Source organism: Herpailurus yagouaroundi, unplaced genomic scaffold (assembly GCF_014898765.1).
Source record: "Herpailurus yagouaroundi ecotype Mexico unplaced genomic scaffold, PumYag 142, whole genome shotgun sequence".
Lineage (NCBI taxonomy): Eukaryota > Metazoa > Chordata > Mammalia > Carnivora > Felidae > Herpailurus > Herpailurus yagouaroundi.
Genome location: NW_024412397.1, coordinates 54983942 through 55005273, shown reverse-complemented (window position 1 = coordinate 55005273; position 21332 = coordinate 54983942). Strand labels below are relative to the sequence as shown.

The window sequence follows — 21332 nt, the reverse complement described above, 5'->3', positions numbered from 1 at the left end:
ATAAAATAAAATAAAATAAAATAAAATAAAATAAAATAAAATAAAATGAAGGATACAACAGGATTTCTTGTTTGGGGGAGGAAAACTTTTCCCTCTGTCCGTTCTAGGTTCTTTGGCTGGTCTAATAATTAAATCAACAGAAGACAGATGAGCAGGAAGGAGAAAGGCAAATTCAATTGCATGCATACAGGAGCCTGCAAAAATATGAGACTCAAAGAAGTGGCCAAACCAGCCAGCTTTTGTACCTTTTAGACAAAGAAACAGTAAGTTCATGAAGAATTGACAAAAAGAAGTTTAGGCTTCAGGTAGGAAATTAGTGAAGAAACAACAGGGTTTGTTGTTACAGCCTTCTCGTCCCTGGATTCCCTGTCTCTGCTGATAAGGATGTCTCTTTACCTCATGGTGTCATTCACATGGGACGTTTATTTCCTGCTTTCCGGGGACGGAGGAGGGTCAGAGTGTCCTTCTTGTACTGGCGTTATCCCAAGTAACTTTAATTCAAAATAATCAATATGCCAAAGTGGCATATTTGAGGGTGACCTGCCCTGAACCCCATCACTTGTTATCCATGTTTCTTGGAACATCATTGCCTTCATGTGAAGTTCAAAGCAAATTCTGCTTCCAGTGGAAAGCAAAACTTTTTGGGACTGTCACCTTCCCCACTTAGTCACAGAGCACACTTAACCTCACTCATACAGAACCTTGCTGAATGTCCAGGAATTATGGGCCCAAGAGAATTCACCATCATGCACATTATATGCAAATGAGGCAGCGAGGGATGGCTGGGGGCATGAATTTTGTGCACCCCTCCTTACCCACACGTTCCACTTGTACCTCGCCCACAAAAACACTGGTTCACATTTTTAAAGAATTAAGTGCGGGGCTGTTCTGAACATGGGCTCCTGGGCAGTTGTCCAAGTTGCACACGCATGCATCCAGCCCTGCCTTGAAGTTTTCTATACCCAAAGGATGAGTCAATTAGCAATGTGATCTGCAAAAGAAGGCGAAAGTAACTAGCCCTCTTACTTTTTATGTGATCGAACACTGTCTCAGACCTAGGGTGGGTCGGAATAAGTGCAGACCTTGTTCCAAAATCGATTCTTACGTCATCTTCTGCAGGAGTGAGGGGCCCAGGAGGCAGATAGATAGTTTAACTTTGTCTTCAAACAAGCGCACTGTTTTATGGACTATAAGCTTTCAGTAAAATGTTTAAGATAAGATGCGAGACCTCACGGACACGGTGCTACTGATTAGCGGTAACTGAGTGAAGAAAAGAAGAAAAAAAAAAAAAAGCTGAAGAGAAGCTGCGTGGAAAGACAGCTATACTGAGAGTTAAGGGCCTAGGGTCTGGTCCTGGCCTTGCTGTACCGGCTAGCTGTGGCCTCAGGCATGCCACATCACCTCCCTAGTCCTCATTAGCCTCATCTATAAAAGAGGGTTCCAACTGGGAGGGTTTCTAAGTTAAAATTTGTTCATTGGAAGACGTGGAACGTTTACAAATTAAGAAACCCATTTCAAAGATACACTTTTATACTTGAGAGAATTCATTCCAGAATTTCCAGTGGTCCCCAGATGTGCCTTCAGGCAAATGTGCTTCCTCAGACTAGGACCCACAGTTGGAGTAATCACCTTTCCTACACTTCTGCATTTTCTTGATTCTGAAAGACTGCTAATCACTGCCAAAAATCCAGGGAGGTTTGAGAGATGTTGAGGGACTTACAGATCCACGGATTATTTCAGTCCTGTTTTCATTTTTCCCTTAGATCTTCTCAGCTCATGCCCGAATCAAAATTTACCTCACCACCTGAAAGTTCTACTTCATGACTTACTGAGTACTATTGTTAATATTTTATCAGAAGATTATTTGTTGCAGTATTTTTCAAAGGGCTGCCAAAGTATAAAATAGGATTTTTTTTTATTATGTCTTGTGGAGAATGGATTTTTTTTTCACAGAAAACAATAGACTCCCTCTTCTAGTCAATAGAGAATGAAATATTTGGAAGTAAAGGTGGGAGACAGAAGGGAATTACAATACATTGAGTTTGAATTCTCAGATACTGTGCTGTGCATGTATGATTTTGTCTGACCCCCTTCATAATCACTATGGTAGGTAACAATAAGAATATCAGCAGCCACATATGCTAGGCCAGAAAGTCTTCTGGAAGGTTTTAATGCAAGCTCCAGCCACACTTCTCTCCCGTATTCCAGTATTGCATATCCAACTACCTCCATGGCAAGCCCACTGGGCACTGACCTCTCAAAATCAGTATGGCCGAAGGAACCTCAGCCTCTTTCCCCCCAATCTTCTGTAGCCACAGCCTTTTGCCTCTCAAGTAATGGTGAGTGCACTCTTCTGGTCACTTAGGCCAGAAACCTTGGGGCCATCCTTGTCTCCCTCTTGGTTCACCCCCTCCGTGTGATACATCAGGAGATCCTCTTGCTCACCCAGCATGACTGGCCACTGACCACCCCTCACCAGCTCTACCTGAGTTTGAGCCAACATGGCGTCTCTCTACAAGCTTTCCTTCTGCCTCTATCTTGACCCCCGCTGTGGTCTATTCCCAACCGGCAGCCAGGATGAGCCTGCTGAAACATAAGTGATGTCAATTCTAAGCACGAACTCCCACAGCAGCCCCCATTTCGTGTACAGAGTGAGAGCCAAAAAGCCTTGAGCTGCCCTTGAGCCATCCCTGCATCCACGTCTCCGCAGCACGTCCCACTTAACTCCACATTCTTCTACTACTCTCCACCTTGTCCTTTCACTCCATCCCCACTGACCTCCTAACAATTTCAAGAACAACTTAGCATACCCCCACCTTCTGGCCTTAGCCTTGGTGGTTCCTTGCGCCTGGAACACCCTTCTCTTGCACATGACTCACTCCCTCACATCATTCACTTTCTTAGTGAGGTGCCCTCACCTCCCAATAGCCCCCAACCCTTGTACTTCTGATCCTCCTTAATTTAGTCTATTTTTCTTACATCAGCAGCATGATTCACTTCTAAAATACTCTATTCCTTCACCATGGTGATTATTGGGGTTTTTTTTCTATCCACTCACTTTCCTTAAAATGAAATGGTCATTATTCCAAGCACCTCTCATAGTGCCTGGCATATGGTAAATGCTCAATAAATCTTTGGGAAATGAATGAGTTATGAGTAAGTGAGTGAATGCACAAATGCTCTCATTTATTCCTTGTACTAACCTGACTAAGGTAGGTTTCCTTGCCTCCATTTTCAGTGAGGAAATGGAAACTCAAAAAGGCTAGGTATCTTTCACAACTCAGAAGTCTTCTACAAGGTAAAGCTGAGATTAAGAGAGAGCTCTCTCCTCTGGACCTTTCCCCTTTATCAGACTGTAAAACGTGTACTTTATGAAAATATCAGCATTCCATAAAATGTCATACATTTATAGCCTCCATCCCCCTTTCTCCACACTCCCAGCCAATATTTTTTTAAATGAACCTCTTAAAATGATGTAACGAAAGTAACTGCTTATACAGTAACTTACATAACATGAATGATAAGAGGTGTATTAGTCAGGACTGTAGCGGCAGAGTCAAGGAATGTAACCAACTTGACCTAGTAGAAGTCAAAAATATTAAAACTAAATAATTTTAACTATTTAAAATACAATGGGTCATAAGGCTCTATGAGCTCGTGGAAGCCACAGGAAAAAACAAAGACCGGTGAGTAGGAAGCAGGTGAGTTGGGAGAGTTCTCACTCCCTCTTCCACGAGTGTCTTTTTCACTCACCTTTTCCACCGGTTACCAGTATTGGCTCCCTCTGCCCATAAGGGACGTGGTAACCACGCTGCAGCCATAACTCTTTCACCTAAATAAGACTGTAATCTCCTAGTCCCAGATGAGAAGCGCAGTCTGGGTGAGCAATGGCCATGGATCAGGACTCAGGGACAAACAGCTGACAGAGGACACCTTTCAAAGTTGGGGAATGCAGAGAAAGGGATTGAGTAGATAGTCTAAAGATAGATGACTATGGGACGCCTGGGTGGCTCAGTTGGTTAAGTGTCTGACTCTTGACTTTGGCTCAGGTCACCATCTCATGGTTCATGAGGTCGAGCCCCGCATCAGGTGGAGCCTGCTCTATCTCCCTCTCTCTCTCTCTCTCTCTCTGTCCCTCCCCCACAAGTTCTCTCACTCTCTCAAGAAATAAATTTTTTTAGTTTATTTATTCTGAGAGAGAGAGAGGTAGAGAGAGAACCCCAAGCAGGCTCCATGCTGTCAGCATGGGGCCCGAGGTAAGGCTCGATTCCACAAACCGTGAGATCATAACTTGTGCTGAAATGAAGAGATGCTCAAGTGACCGAGCCACCCAGTCATCCCAAATAAACGTCAAAAGTAGATGACTGTAGGAGTGCCTGGATGGCTCAGTCTACTGAGCGTCCATCTTGGACTCAGGTCATGATCTCAGGTTCGTGTGTTTGAGCCCCTCATCAGGCTTACTGCTGTCAGCACAGAGCCCACTTGGATTTTCTGTCCCCTTCTCTCTCTGCCCCTCCTCTGCTCATGGTCTCTCTCATAAATAGGCATTAAAAAAAAGTAGATGACTGTAGAACTCAGTGGCACAGTGGAAAGCACACTACTGAATCAAACAGCTTAAGTTCAAATTCCCACTTTGGTTTTTTGTTGATTTGTTTCCTTGTTTGACTTTACTTTTGCTCATTCTTAGATGGAGGGACTCAATATTGGTTACTTGGTGATAGGAAAGAACAAGAAAGAATAAAAGAAGAACCCTTGGAGTAAAGGAAAACAAGAAATGAAAAAGAAAAACAAAAGTACCAGCAAATCCAGAATTCTGAATTCTAACTTCACCTCTGTTACCAAGGAGTAAATGCCTTGGGCAAGTCATTCCCTGGCCTCAGTTTTCTTGTCTGTATAATAAGGACATTAGGCAAGAAAGAGTCAGTAGGTTTCCAAAACGTGCATGATCACGAGAATGAACTGGGCTCCCAGCTCAAAATGCAAATGCCCTGAATCTACTCATGAATAGTCTGATTTAATAGATCTTGCATGACCTTCTGTAATTTGTATTTTTCTGTGGCTTTCCAGATGATCGTGATGTTCAACCATTCTTGGGAATCACTAGACTAGATGGCATTTGAGACACATCCCAATGTTTGCAATATGTGTTGACATTAATATTATCTAACTTAGAAAAGATTCCAGTTGCGATAAAACTGATTTCTTATTGTATATCTGGGTATGTTTTTAAGAAATTGCATAATCTTGGGGCGCCTGGGTGGCACAGTCGGTTAAGCGTCCGGCTTCAGCCAGGTCACGATCTCGCGGTCCGTGAGTTCGAGCCCCGCGTCGGGCTCTGGGCTGATGGCTCAGAGCCTGGAACCTGTTTCCGATTCTGTGTCTCCCTCTCTCTCTGTCCCTCCCCCGTTCATGCTCTGTCTCTCTCTGTCCCAAAAATAAATAAAAACGTTGAAAAAAAAATTAAAAAAAAAAGAAATTGCATAATCTTTTCCTTTCGCTTCTGTAGAAAATTAAGAATACCTAGTACAAAACAGATGCGCAGTAAATAACACAAATGAATAAATGGTCAGTTCTTTGTTTTAATATTAACTTTTTTTTTATCTCTTTGAGTAATCTACTTGTCATACATGTAGGGAAATTTTCAGAGTTCATTTGGTTTACTGGAATATGAAAAATACTTAGGATAATCCTATATAAACCACAACTCATAATTATACCTGAAAGCTACTGATAATAGAATATCATTTTTGTCTCTTATAACATGGATAAATGAAATACATATATAAATATAATGTTCCCAACATGTATTATGTGCTATGAAAATACACGATACTGTCGTGCTATTGTAGTTCTCGCATTTTACCACCATAGCATCTTATTCTTAACCTCTCAACTTTGCCACTTTCAACATAGTGCTCAGATAAGTTCTGCAGGGAATTGTGTTAGCCCTGATCTTTTTGAATGCCAAGTGTTCTTTTTGGAAACAAGTAGTGTTACGGGTTTCTAAAGGGGTTGAACTTCAAGGCAGGGATTCTGGAATGTCATTCTGCCTTTGTGCCTATTAGCTGAATGAAATTGGGCAAAATACGTCACCTTTTCTGGCCTCCAATTCCTCTTCTGTGAAATGAATTCCATATTCATTCAGGCACTGTAATTCCTATAAATAATTAGAAAGTAAAAAAAAAAAATACACCAGTGTTCTTTAATTCTGAATGTCACTGTATCTCTGCTTCATACTTAGATTTGTTATTTTTCTTGTTCCCTATGGAGACTCTTTTAATATGCTACCTAGGGCCACAAATTATATTCCTTAAACAGAGTTCTATTGATATCTACACTTCGCAACACCAGATTATTTTTGTGTGTGACACCAGTCCATTTCTATGTGGAAGAAAAATCACAGCTCGGGCTAAAGCATGTGATAGGATTGGAAAAGTTACCTCTCCCATAACTGTGGGCCTAGTTACAATTCCATTTTGTCACTTGCTTCAGAAAGCGTCAATAACGAGGGGTCACAGTTTGGTTTGAGCATCGGCGGCAAGCCTGTAGTCATGCGCCTGGGAAGATGATGCTGTGATTTGTGTCTTCCTGCGAGGTCAGAAGACCCACCCTGTGAAGACTGATACTTTTTAGCCCTTTATTTACAGCTGCTTAGTTGCAGTGATGATAAAACAAATAATGCACAGGAAATGCCTAGCCTTGTATGTATCGCGTATCTTACAAAATCAAAAGATTAATGCATGCATTTTATTGCTTTTTACAGAAGATAAAAACGTTAATAGAAAAGTAGATTGCAGACTCTCAAACCTATTTATTGTGGTGACATTTACTTATTTGTTTATTTTTGTGGTGGATGTTCTGGAAAGCACAAAAATACAAAGCATAACATCATGCAAAAACATGGTCATGTAAATTTTTTAGGGAACTCTCTTCTCACATGATGGAACTTAATGCTTGTCAGAGTACTTCTTAAGAGATCTTCGGTATCTTTGTTTCAGGCTAGCTATTGCATCTAATTGTTGTGTTTCGCTATGTTTCAGAACAGCTGAGCATTACCTACCACGAATAACATCAAGTTAAAAACTGCAAAGTTTGGATCTTTTCCTGCCTTAGAAGCAAGAAAAATGGGAAACTGATCGTCAAAGGTAAAAGCGTGTCCTTTCTCCTTATGTGACATAAGCCTACAGCTTCTTTTCCAGCTGTCTTACATAAGCAATTCCCTTTATTTTGATAATATGGGATTTTTGAATTTAAATATTTCTGGCCTGTAACTCCAGACGTATTAAGAGGCTGCTGAGTTTGGTCTGTGATTTTTAAGTCCCTTGTTGGTTGTACAGAATCTGGACAAGATGCGTTTCATATGTTTAATCTTCATTCCTGCTGTTAATCTAGAAAGGCAGATGAGGCAAATGTCATTTTCCCGACCGTGGACCAATATACTGTACTTTAGGCCAAGCAGGGAATGGTGAAGGTAGATGGCATAGTATCAGCTTTTAATTTGTCTTAGGGTGTTGTACAGGTTGGGACTTATCAGTACAAGGTGTTCAACGTGATCTACGTGCTCTAAGAAACACACTGGAAGCATGTGAGGCAAGGCTCTGATCTCCACTGTCTTTCTGTCATTACGGAGTCTTGAGAAGGGAAAAAAAGAAAGGTCTTAATGATTTACAAATCTGAAATACCACATACATGGCATCTGATCAGAAGGGGCTTAATATTGCTGAAAGTAAGCTGTCATCTCTTGGGGGTTGCCTGCTTGAGACAACGATTTGGGTGTGGTGATTAAATAGGGAGCTCATCCCAAGGATGGGAGTTAGAGATCAGGGATCGTCAATTGGGGAAGAAGCAAAGGCCAGAATAAGAGGGGAGCGGACAAGTCCTCCCTGTGGGCTGCAGGAGCGTGCTTCCCTGGGAACTATGGGCGTGCGTGAGACCTCCCAGAATTTCTGCCTGGAGCAGGAGGTTTATTCACTGCCTTCCCCCATTGGTTGTGGATTGCTCCCAGAGGGAGTGATTTTTTTCCCTTCAATGTGGGGCTGTGCTGGCACTACGTGGGGCTGGAAGACACTCAGTGGCCACTTGAGGTAGGCATTATAAAGGTAAGGAGAACCCAGGTTGGCGTAAAACCATCTGTCTGTGCAGCCGGGGCTGAAATCAGAGATGGACCAAAGGCCATGACATGGGGAACCAGAGGCATCTATTATGCTTCCTTTGACTTTATTTTCAGTCATAAAGTAAATCAGTTTCCTTCTAAATGAACTACATCCAGAAGAAAATATTTTGTGTCGTAAAGACATTGAAAAGTTATATCCAAGTGTCATGGAACCAGAGTGAACTCTGTTTCGGAACTAACTTCTTCATCAATAAATTGTCTGTGTTCAGGGGGAGAGGTATATCTTGGTCCACAGGTACATTGGAGACCTTCCATAACAAGATTTGAAGTATGACCCAAATGTTGTAATAGTTCAAGATAATAGCATTTCATTATCTCCGCACTTAATATTCACTGTAGATAGTGTTATGTACAAGAAGGTGTCTGGATACACAAAAATACAATTAATGTCTTCCCTGTTTGGAAACAACCTCGTTAGCAGTGTCATCATTTGTGCAGAAAGTGTGACTTAAATTATGGATGTCTGAGCATAATGTTACGAAGATAGTCAGCGGGTAGGGGCGCCTGGGCGCCTCAGTCGGTTGAGCGTCCGACTTCGGCTCAGGTCATGATCTCGCAGTCCGTGAGTTCGAGCCCCGCGTTGGGCTCTGGGCTGACGGCTCAGAGCCTGGAGCCTGCTTCGGATTCTGTGTCTCCCTCTCTCTGTGCCCCTCCCCCGCTCATGTTGTGTCCCTCCCTCCCTCCCTCTCTCTCTCTCTCTCTCTCTCTGTCAAAAATAAACAAAAAAACAATTTTACAAAGATAGCCAGCTGGTGATACAGATTTAACACATTAAGGTGAATCCGAATTCTCAGCAGATTTAAGTCAAGTCAGGTGAAGGCTCTGGTTGTGTTGTGACCTAGTAGATCCTATGTCCAGAGGAGGAGTGTAGTTGGTGAAATCTCTAAGGAGTTACACAAATAAACAGCAACAAACATGTAAATTGATGTGCGTTAGCATGCAGATTCCTAATGAAGGAAATGAAATATGGGAAAAGAGGGGAAGGAACAGCAGAGAGACTTAGGGCAGGGGAACCGAGGAAGTAGTGGCAGATGGCAAGGCAGAAATACGAAAGGATAGACAGACTCAGTCTATGGGATGAAGAGAACCCTGTGGCATTGGAGAGAGATCTCTTAGAAAGACCCATATCCTGAGCCCAAGAAGGCAAGCTGAGTGAATGGGTACCAGGTAACTTTTGAGGCTGACAAATGCGTGAATCATCAAAGATTAAGTTGCTTGGTCTTCTCATCTGAACAATGCAGTCACCTCTCCATGGCCTCATTGGGCTCTAAAATCTTCCTAAATAAAAACTCCGATCATGTTTGTGCTTTTCTCAGAAAATACTACCTGGTTTACCAATCCGTCATCGTCCAAACTTCTTACCAAACATGTAAAACCTGCCATTCTGAGTTTTCACACTGGCTTCTCATTCCTTGGCTTCCCTTACCAGTGGTCTAGACCATTGTCTAATATTGCAAATTCTGTAATTTATCAAGTCTTACGAGTGAGTGTAATGTATTTGGGCTCTCAAAGATAGATTGGTCTGGGATAAGGCCCAAGAGTTTGCATTTCTAACAGGTTCCCAGGTGATGCTGCTGGTCCAGAGGGCTCACTTTGTGCACCATTCTGTAAAACAAACAATCCGGGCTGGCACTGCAATTCAATTACACTGCAATTCAACGCATCGCAATTCAATACATCGTAGTTTGAGTCAAAGACTGATTGCAGTAAAAGGGCTCACTTGCCAGCATCGCCAATGTGGGAAGTGGTACTAGTTTAAGAACAGACTGAGTCTTCTAGTCAAATATCGTCTTAATGTCATACAGTTCCCAAGAGTAAGCTTTGCGATATATTGTCAATTCCCCTTCTATGTTATAGACTTTGTAGACCTGTAAATATTTGATGGATGAGAGGATGGGTGGGTAGATGGATGGGTGAGTGGATGGGTCGGTGGGTGGATGGATGGTTGGGTGGATGAGTGGGTGGATGGATGGATGGATGAAAAGAACAGATGGGTAGGCTTGGCAGCCAAGAGTTAGTTTCAACAAGAAACTTAATCCGTTGCAAAGAAATAGCTCTGGCATATGCCATTAGGGAGAGACTAATTTCCCTCACATGAAAACCTTCTTATTGTATAAGACCATACTCAGTACATAAGATATTTAAGTAGGTGGAATAACTCTATATATTCAGAACCCAAGTGTTTGGCATCAGTTGTATTGTGCCCTTAATAAGCAGAGTCTTCCACAAAAGACTTTTCTTGCTATTGGACTGAGTAAAACAGGGGGCAAATGTCATTTATATCAGGGAAGATTGTACATTTTACTTTGTAAAAGATCACTGGGTATGTGAAACCAGGAAATCACATCTTTTTAATACATTTCTTTGCAAATGTCTCTTCCTTGAGTTTAAATTTTGCAGCTGCCGCATAATTTGAGTGTTGATTCACATGTAGGACAATTGTGCTTTCTGGGTTTTGCTTTCGTGCATTCAAATGTGTTCATGTATTCATGTTGCACATTTTCTCTCTGCATCTTTTATCTGCATACATCATCCCATGATTGGCTTGGTAAATTTATCCTACTTTTCTTGCTAAAATAACTGTTCCTGCCGTCTGTTTTCTGCCTACTCTTTAATTTATTCCAGAAATTGGGCTCGGTGCCTACTTTTAGAGCGCGGTGTGAAACGTATTCTGTATGTTTTTAAATCAAGTTCCCATATATTTTTTTTCTTCTTATGTGTCCTATACTGATGTCAGCTTTGAAATGCACCCTTGAAAAAGCCTACTAGGATTACGTATTAGCATAAATAAGAACAATAGATGATGACATGAATCTTGAAAAGTTATTTTCGAAGGTTTATTTCGTAATTTAAGAGTAGAAAATTCAAAATTTAGGGCATGGCATGCCTAATGTTAAGCTTAAAGGCAAAGTCATAGTTTCATCTTTGCTCTTACTTTGCTGTATGTCCTTGGCTGAGTCCTTGGACCTCAATTGTACTCCCATTATAAAAAGAAAGATTTAGGATCACCGTCCCTGGGATTCATTCCAGTGTTTGATCTTGCGATGTCAGGATGCAGATCGTATGAAACGCTGCTTAAAATCAGGCACGAAAGTACAAATGAGTCAGTCAGTCAACTAATGGCACATATTTGAGAGTGAAGTTGAAGGAGCAGGGTTTTGGATACAGAAAGACCTGACTTCAAAACCTAATAACTCTTGCCTTTGTTACCAAGATGAGCTCTGCGTACCTTTGCATTTTCATCTGTGAAATGGAGGCAGTTAGTAGTACCTGCAAAGTTGCTTTCAAGATTAGACATAATCAGAAAAATATCTAGCACTTGTGTGCTGAGCATGCATCCATCTAAAGATCTGTGCAGGTCTCTAAGCTGGCCAGAGCCCAAACAATGGTTTCAGAGGTTAGTGAAAGATTACATTCTTCTTCTCCAATGTAACTCTGCCAGGCTAAGAAATTTTTATTTGTGACTCTGAAAAATGAACACAGTTTAGAAAATGTATCCATAGTTTAGTCAACTGAGACTGGCAATACTAATGGGAAAATTCAGCAAATTTTTTGTGTGTGTCTAGACGGGGTACCTGGTTCTATACATTGCCAATGATTACACACAGTGAGCAAGACCCTTGTTATCAAGAGCAACCCTTTCAGGGTCAAAGCATGAACTTTGTACAAGCTGGATTCTGACTCTTGTCTTGTTATCTGGCCACACTTTGGGCAGAAATTAAAATAAAGATCCTTCAAGGATACAGGTGTGCTGTTTCAAAGAGGCACAGGCACCCCCATGTTTATAGCAGCACTATCAACAATAGCCAAAGTATGGAAAGAGCCCAAATGTCTGTCGATGGATGAATAGATAAAGAAGATGTGGTATGTATGTACAATGGACTATTACTCGGCAGTCAAAAAGAATGAAATCTTGCCATTTGCAACAACGTGGATGGAATAGACTGTTTTATGCTAAGTGAAATTAGTCAGAGAAAGACAAATATCATATGACTTGACTCATGTGGAATTAAAGATACAAAACAGATGAATATAAGGGAAGGGAAACAAAACTAGTATAAAATTAGGGAGGGGGACAAAACATAACAGACTCTTAAATATAGAGAACAAACTGAGGGTTACTGGAGGGGTTGTGGGTGGAGGAATGAGCTAAGTGGGCAAGGGTCATTAAGGGCGTCACTTGTTGGGATGAGCACTGGGTGTTATATGTAGGGAATGACTCACCAGATTCTACTCCTGAAATCAGTATTACATTATATGCTAACTTGGATGCAAATTAAAAAAATTAAGGGCGCCTGGGTGGCACAGTCGGTTAAGCGTCCGACTTCAGCCAGGTCACGATCTCGCGGTCCGTGAGTTCGAGCCCCGCGTCGGGCTCTGGGCTGATGGCTCAGAGCCTGGAGCCTGTTTCCGATTCTGTGTCTCCCTCTCTCTCTGCCCCTCGCCCGTTCATGCTCTGTCTCTCTCTGTCCCAAAAATAAATAAACGTTGAAAAAAAATTTTTTTTAATTAATTAAAAAAAAGGAGATTGGCTGCCAAATTGCCCAGCCACAATACTCGTATGTTTTTAATATCATGCAGAATTAAAATTCAAGAACTATGAAAAAACAATAAAGATCCTTCAAGACCTAGGTTTAGCCTGAATAAATGTTCGTCCACTCTTGATTTATATCTGACTCCAGCAAATTAAAAGGTATTCCCTTTTTGTATTTTTCTTTCTTATCCTGTATAGAAGAATTTTGATAGCCTATTTGTCTGATGCAGCCTTTTACCCAGAGGCAAAAGAAATCAAATTTTGGTCAACAGATGATTAATTTACTATAGGATTCATGCAAATAATAAATATTTTTTGGTTCTTTTTAAAGTGTTTTTGAGGTTGAATTGTCATTTGGATATTGATGAACCTTAGTGCTTTCTCAGGAGCAAATCAGATCTGCCTACTTAATAGGAGTAGATCAATAAAGTTTTGGTAGAATATTTCATCAATCTTAGCAGAGGACCTAAACCTATTGTGGTTTTTTCCCCTCTATTTCAATATTCTGTAATTTCCATGCAAGCTAATACATTTGAGATAAATCTTACTTTTTACTTTTGTATTCTTTTCATGTCGGAAATAATTGAGGAGCTATGAACTCCTGGTGCTGTTTGAGTATTTTTGATTATTTCAGACATCTGTAAGATAACGAAAATGTAATTGTGGAATGTTGTGTTTATTTGCCATGTCTTAGAGACATATCACAGTCAAGATGAAAGTCATCATACTGATGGGGCTGTTTCAAGCCCTGGGAGAGAGGGAGAGGGGGAGAGGGGGAGAGGGACAAAAGGAGGGAGGGAGGGGAAGAGGGGGAGAGAGAGAAAGACACACACAGTGGGTAGCAGTGGTTGTGATGGTGGTGATACTCTGCTCCTTACACAGTAGGAGTATGTATGGCTATAGCTAGTTATTTAATATCTTTTATGTATTTAATATTAATATGTAAGTGTATGGTATTGTTAATAATTACTATAATTTATTTCTGTATAGACCGATTATTACTGAAGGCACCTTTAATGAAAGGATCTATTAAGTACTCTATGAAAGAAACCTAAATACACTTTGCTGTATGATAGAATGACTTCTTTAGAAGTAGAGTGGAACGGAGTTTACCACAATTCATGTATTTTAGCATGTGTTGACACTGTAAGAAAACCCAAAGGCAATATTTACTATGCAGTAAAATGATACAGCTTGACAAGAATTACTTGAAAAAGAAAAAAAGAGGGAAGGCATGTTGGCTGAGCTTACTTGATTCTTGTTCTGTTGACATCATGCGCTACAAATTTTCACCTTCAGTATCTGATTTATTTAATAGCTAAGTTTAGGGAAAAGATAATACCGTTTGAAACAACACTGGGATACTTTTATCCTCCTATACAATCTGGGGATTGTAACTCAAATAAGGTACATTTGAGGGCACCCTTGGTATTTCTTTGTGATTAGAAACGTAATAGCGAACATATATTCAATACTTGGGTATGTGCCAGTGGAGGGGAGGCATAATTTTATCTCCTCCCTCCGAGGGTCTTCCACTGGGTCTGAGAATTAAATCGACGCAAAATGGACTAACAAGAGAAAAGCACTCCAATGTACTTAATGTCAGTTTAATGTGACCTGGAGCCTTCATAAGGAAATGAAGAGCCAAAGAAGGGGCAGGACCTCAATGCCTTCACGGTAGGCTGAACAAAGAGAGGCAATTGTGGAAACACAACTAGACCACACAGGGAGGTAAGAGGAAGGGAAGAGGTGCTTTAACAAGGTCTGTTGGTGCAGAATTCTTTCTGCCCCCACTCCCTGCTTTGGCGATAAGAATGTTTCTGCTGGTACAGGAAGGACATCTTTCACTTGGGAGTTGGATCTTGTGCGTTTAGGAAGCAGAGAGGAGGCCAGAATGCAGAATGCTCTTCTTGTACCTGGTTTTCCAAGTGCCTTTGGCTCAAAGCGATCCTTGTGCCGAGGTGGCATGTTTAAGAGCAGCATATCCTGGTCCCTTCCCCAGGCATTGTCTTAAGCACCTTACCTGAGTCACCTCACTTAATCCTTACTACAACCCTCTGAGAAAATTGCATACAACCATAGGAAGGAATCGACAAATCCAGCACCATAGTAACTGATTTCAGGCTGTTTTTCTCAATGATAGACAAAGCTCACGGAAGATTCACTGAAGAGGGTGTGGTGTTCCCACATCCTGTCTATCATGTAGAGGATAGGAACACCACACGAAGTCCCATTTCGTGGTCATATACAGGCTTCTTCATTTAACAGTTGCAGAATACCAGGTCTTCTCATCTGAATGTATCACATTTTAAAATCATGTACTAGGCCATCAAGCAAGTCTAAAATGTACTCTCCATTTCACAGATGAAGAAACTGAGATCTAGAGAAACTAAACCACCCAGCAGAGAACACGGAGCCAGTTTGCAGCCGTGCAGGGCACAGACCCAGCCTGCCATCCGAGCCACTCAACGTGTAGCATTCTCTGTCCATGTTGGTTGTCATGTAGGTGGAAGGCAAGGAGCTGGTCTTTGTGTATCAGGAGAGGAGAGGTAGAGAGTAAACCCAATTCATTATGCAATGTTTTGAAGTAAGGATGTTGTCAATTTGAGATTAACCAATTAGAGCTTTATGCCACCCGTGAAGCTAGACTCACAAGAAAACAATCCAAACCGTACGTTAAAAGTGGACTCAAACAGTTGCATAATGTTCAAATAGCAAAAGCGAAGCAGAAATGACACAATTTGAGCTACTATCTGAAATTAATTTTTTCGTGGCTCGGACCTGAGTTACTGATCAGGTTTAGGGCCCATGTGTTAAATGCGAGGACATGCACTGGTGTCCTCATGGTCCCATCAAACCTATTGCAAACTCATTTCATTACCCTGCCCCCTTCTCTGCAGGGCACACATTTCAAAACCCTCGGTGGATGCACGAACCACAGATGGTACCAAATCCTGCATACACTGTTTTTTTTCCCTAAACATACACACCTATGATAGAGTTTCATTTATAAATTAAGGCACAGTAAGAGATGAACAACAATAGCTAATAATAAAATAGAGCAACCATAACATCGGTTATGTGAATGTGTCTCTCTCTGTCAAAATACCTTACTGTACTGTACTCACCCCTCTTCTCATGATGCTGGGAGATGATGCAATGCCTACGTGATGAGATGAAGTGAGGTGACTGACCGTAGGCGTTGGGGCATAGCATTAGGCTACTATTGACCTTCTGACAGGAGGGCGGAAGGAGGATCATCTGCTTCTAGACCACAGTTGACCATGGGTAACTGAAACCAGGGAAAGCAAAACTGTGGATAAAGGGGACTCCTATATTTCCCAAACTGAACTCATACGCCCCCTCCCAGCTGCTCCTCCCTCCCCTGCTGTTCTCCATCCCCATCTATGTCGCCACTACCCACACGCCCGCCCGACTGCTTAACTTAGAAACCCGGGAGTCATCTATGAAATCTCTTTGCCCCCCACCTTTGGTAAATTTCAATGAATCCGTTGAATGAAATTCATATTCCCCATCTAATATTTTAATGCCCAAGGAGTCCATAGGGTTGGGGTCAGAGAGAATGTGGAGATGAGACTTTATGCTGTTCTGATGGTTTCTAATGTGTTTTGGTTTCTGCCCACGCTATTCAGTTCTCCTGTTTGGTTTGGGTTTGGGTTTGGGTTTTTTTTTTTTGTTTTTTTTTTTTTGGTTTTGGTTTTGGTTTTGGTTTTGTTGTTGTTGTTGTTGTTGTTTGTTTGGGAGTTTTGGTTTTTTGGGTTTTTTGGGTTTTTTTTTTGTTTGTTTTTTTTGCATTTTCTTGTTAGTGGTGGTATTGCTGTTGAGTATAAAATATGTTCATGGAAGATCTACAGAACAGCAGAGATATTTTCTTCTCGCCATAAAGTATCGTATATGTTGACAAATACAGAGCATTGCCTTTGGTACACACACACTCTCAGCAATACTGCCCTCTTTAATTACACCCCCTGGGGGGAAAATCAGTTTCCTGGCAAGGCAGCTTTCTTAATCAGAGACTTCCTGGGTCTTAAGTAATAAGAAACTCAAATGTTTCAAACTGACACTTAAACTGAGGCTTAATTGGGCTTGTATTTTTATCTCCTTTGGGGATCAAGAAACTCTAAATGTTACATACTTAGACAATATTTCATGAGGGACACAAGGAAGGTTTCATGCATTTTGATCCTTTCTTTATTTAAGAAAGTTACTGGTAAATAATGTATGCATTGGTAGTAAAAGCTTGAATAATTTCTCTCTTTCTTGACTTTTAAATTACCACTTTCCAGATAATTGTATTATCATGGTTTTTCACTTGAATGTGTTTGTAGGTAGGGAAAATTTTGCATTGTTAGAATACCAAGGAAGAAGCCCTGGGCAGGTAAACTGGAGGTGAGTTTCAATAGGATTTCAAGGGTAAAATGAAACCTGTCCCCTCAACCAACCTTGCACCTCAGGGAGAGAGTTAACAAAAAAAGAGAAAAATTATGGACTAAACTTCAGGAAAGCCCTTCATAAATTTAGTGGGCAGGAGAGCAAGGAGGAATTCGCCAGGAAGTTCAAAGAAAACCAGAGCTGAGCAATAGTTAAATGGTAAAAACCAGATTTGATTCAGGACTGTTGCAATAGGAACAAGAGACCCCATTAGAGAACGAGGTTTAATTCCAATGGCACCACAGATAGGTAGGGATTTCTAGACCAAATGTGGAGCAGGGGTCAGAGGATGAAAATGATTAAGGGGAAATTTCAGGCATTAGAGAGGATTCTGGTTAGTTAGACCTGACAGGACTCTTGCTAAAGGCCGGCCACGGTGATCAATATCAAGACGGGAGAGTGAAAAATTTGATCAGATACTGAGGGGGTGACCAGTGACGGAGGGTGGAAGGTTCTTCCTAAGTTGATTTAAAGATTCTTGCTACAGCTAGGCAACGCAAGCCTGACACTGAGCCTGAGGTGGAGACCCAGAGGAGCCTCAGAAGTGTTAGACCATCCTTGTCAGAAGGATGCATAGACAGCCAGGACAGAGATGGCTTTTATCATGAAGGCTGAAAAGAAAGTTCCAGGATTCAGACTAGCACATTTAATTAACAAAGTCCCATCGTAACCTTAAATCCAGCAATTCCTTTCGCTTCTGGCATCTATCTGAAAAGTTTTTATGATTATATTTGGCGAAATTACAAATCGGGTCGCCCCATCGCACTTACCTGACTTCTCCATCTTTTACAAATAGAACCAACGTTATACCTCAGGGTCAAAATCTTGGTGTCACCTTTGTCATCTGCCCTCATCCCATTCCCCCGCTGCTGCAGCCCCTCCCCAGGTCTGGTGGGTTTTTTTTTTCCCCCTGGTGCCTTCAGATCTTCCCCTTCCCGGCATCCTCTTCACCACCCTGGGTCAGGCCCTCACTGCCTCACACCCCAGTGGCTGCAGTAGCGCCCCTGCTAACCTGCCTGAAATACCATCTCTGGCATATTTTTAATAATTAGTGTTTGCCAAGTCCTCATGGACCAGACACGATGCTAAGTGTGCTATTTCATTTAATTCCTGTAATCAGTTTTAAGCAGTAGGTTTTATTATTCCTACTTAGCAAATGAGAAAATTAATCTCTAGAGGGTTTGCATAACTCACCTAAGGTCGCAGCAATTAAGCAGCAAATCTGACTCCAAAACCTGAGCCCTTAACCATTGTCGCGAGGTACCTCGTGTGGCCATGTGTGAAAGGAAAGCGGGTGACTCCAGGAGATAGAGCAGATACAAACAGGTGAGCTGCAGACTGGGAAAGATCCCCCTGGTCTCACCCAATGGACAAAAGCTTAGTCAAGGTTTTTAAGCAGGGGATAGGGAGAAACACGTTTAGATGGTGAAAGGATTAGAGTGATTCACATTTGGGGAGTGAATCTCTGGCTGTCATGAGCCCTGGCCACATAGCATGTGCTGTCTTCTCTGCAAGGGATCTTCTTACTGACATTCTCTGCTTCACAAATGTCCTTCTAGACATCCCTCCAAGGTCACCATCCTGGAGGCGGATTGTATCTCTCTTCCATACTCTTCTAGCCTCTACCCAAAGCACCTAGACTGTCAGGAGCCTGTCATGCCGCAGACTGTTGCGCAGTGATTCACATTTGATCCTCACAATCTGCTTGAGATGTTTCCACCCCGATTTCAAAGGAAATAAGGCCAATGGATTTCATATGACTTCTCTTCCTAGGTTGTATCTGAATCATCTTTGTGTTACCAATGCTTGGTACCTAGTAGATGCTCAACAGATGGGTAAGGGGCACTTCAATTACCTTTATCTGGGTGTATATTTTATTAAAAATATTTAAAACTCCCAGATAACAGGAATTCGCTTTCCCATGTTTTTGTGTTGCTCATAATAACCTAGCAAAGTGTTTTTGCGCAGAGCAAATAAACGTACTTCATTTATTTATCTTAAAAGGTCTTCATTTTACGTTTGATTTTGTATGCAGCACACTTTAGAGCAGGGTTTTAAGTGAGTTCTCTTTCGCCAGAAATTAGTATAATGCCAGGTTCTCTTGGAAGGCCGTTTCTGCCTAGAATTAAATGATGTTTATATGCTAGGTAACTATTGTGCCTGGTAGAATGAAAATAGAGATGGAAGCATTACCAGCTCGTATCGAAACTTGACTATATAACGGGCAGTATGCCATCCACTTCACACATAAGATGTTGCTTTCTCCTCATAATAACCAATGGAGTAGGTATTAATTGTTTTTAATGTTTATTTATCTTTGAGAGAGAGAGAGAGACAGTGTGAGCGGGGAAGGGGAAAAAAGAGAGGGAGGCACAGAATCCGAAGCAGGCTCCAGGCTCTGAGTTGTCAGCACAGAGCCCGATGTAGGGCTCAAGCTCACAGACCATGAGATCATGACCTGAGCTGAAGTCGGACGCTTAACCGACTGAGCCACCCAGGGGCCCCAAGTATTATTTTTATCCTCACTTTATCAATGAGAAGGAAGGCACAGAAAGTTAATTTCCCCATGGTCACACAGCTAGTAAGTGGCAGGCTGGAATTTGAACCCAGGAACCATGGCTCAGAGTCTATATTCATTCACTCACTTAATAAGTGTATTTATACCCTAGCATACAACAGTCTTGATTTTAGGTTCTCCTAGATGGTCGGTGAATGTTTACTTGACTGTATGAGGTCTAGGCAAGGGTATTCACTGACTCATGTGTAAAAGAATTGTTTTTTAGTGGTGGATGACTCATTTCAATGAAAAAATTATTTGCCTAAAGCATCCATTTTTAGTTTTCACATTTTACATGCTGTACCAATTCATCCTCAATTAAAATAAAGCAATTGCAAAGTGACTAGGAAATAGTCAATTATTGTTCAAGCTGCCAAGCTTCAGGAATTAGCATCCCAGAATTTGCAAAAATGTTAAGCCAGGAAAAAGAAGTCATAAAACACCATTTCAACTGCTTTTGAAACTCTGTCCGATATTAGTAATTGTATTATAATTTGAATTTTGGAATCGTAGAATTTTAGAGTTGGATGGGAACTTTGAGATCATCTCTGCCAAGTTGCTGCTTAATGCCAGAAGTGTTCACACGCATTTGAGAAAAAAGGCATTTGATAAATGTTCCTCTAACATTTGTGTAGAGTCGAGGGAAGCCGTGCGTGGAATTTTTTACTCTGTTATATAACTTTGTGCCTTTGGCTATTAAGACGTTACAATATTTAGCCAATCCAGTCCAGCAGGGGCTCTTAGGACTCTTTCCTGGGTCTTTCCCGTGCCTACGTCTGGCCCTTTGAGAAAAAAAAAACTTGCCAACCTCTGCTCTAATGTTGCAGCTCTTTGTTTTGTTTTTAAATCTTATTATTTCCCATTTCATCCATCATGTGGAATAAAATGATTGACAGAGTGAACAACATAAACACAAAGAGCCTACGCATGGTTTGACTTTCTTTCCGTTATGGCTCATGAGTAGTTGTCCTTTCTCTCTCCCTCTGCTCTTTCCACCCACTCCCCACCCCCTTCCCCCTCTCTCACACATGCACTTTATTCCTGAAGCTTATACACCGGGCACAATGATGGTCTTTCTTTTTGGCGACATTCAGTCTGGACGTCATCCGTTGCCCTAGGATACAAATGACATCGTCACATGCCATATTTTGAAAAAGACATAGTAATGCTGTTTATGATCATTTAAAGATAGAACTTATTGGTATCACGTGCGTATATGGCTATGATGTTTGTAATAGACTTGGGTGTGAGTGGTTGATTTTTCAGCAAATCCTTTCGCATGCTGCCCCTGCCCTCTTGCTGTCCTTTCTTATGATCCCTCCCCCTGGCTACCTCTTCAGCAACCTCATCAACCAAGGCAGACAGTTTTCTTACAGGTTTTGCAAAAGGCCACCTTCTCACTACTCCTTCTGCCCACGCTCTGGTCATTTTCCTGCTTCCAGAGTCCTCCTCGAGGTCTTTGTTAACATGTCATCTCAGAGTAGCCTTCTGACACCCTTTAATGACTACCTCAGCACCTTTTGTGTGACATTCATGACACTCATACCAATATGCAGTTTTCTCGTGGTCTACATTTGGATTCTACGTGTCCACGTGTGTCTGCGTATGTGTGGGTG

The 21332-nt window shown here is 41.5% G+C and overlaps 1 protein-coding gene across 4 annotated transcripts in view; it reads left to right on the top strand.

The window, feature by feature from the left end:
- Nucleotides 1-21332, top strand: part of DLGAP1 (DLG associated protein 1) — an 898848-nt gene that overhangs the window by 289939 nt on the left and 587577 nt on the right. For all 4 annotated transcript variants that reach the window (XM_040479302.1, XM_040479303.1, XM_040479300.1 and 1 more), the window contains exon 3: nt 7041-7145. The gene's annotated coding sequence lies outside the window, so the exon portion shown is untranslated. The remainder of the gene's footprint in view (nt 1-7040; nt 7146-21332) is intronic.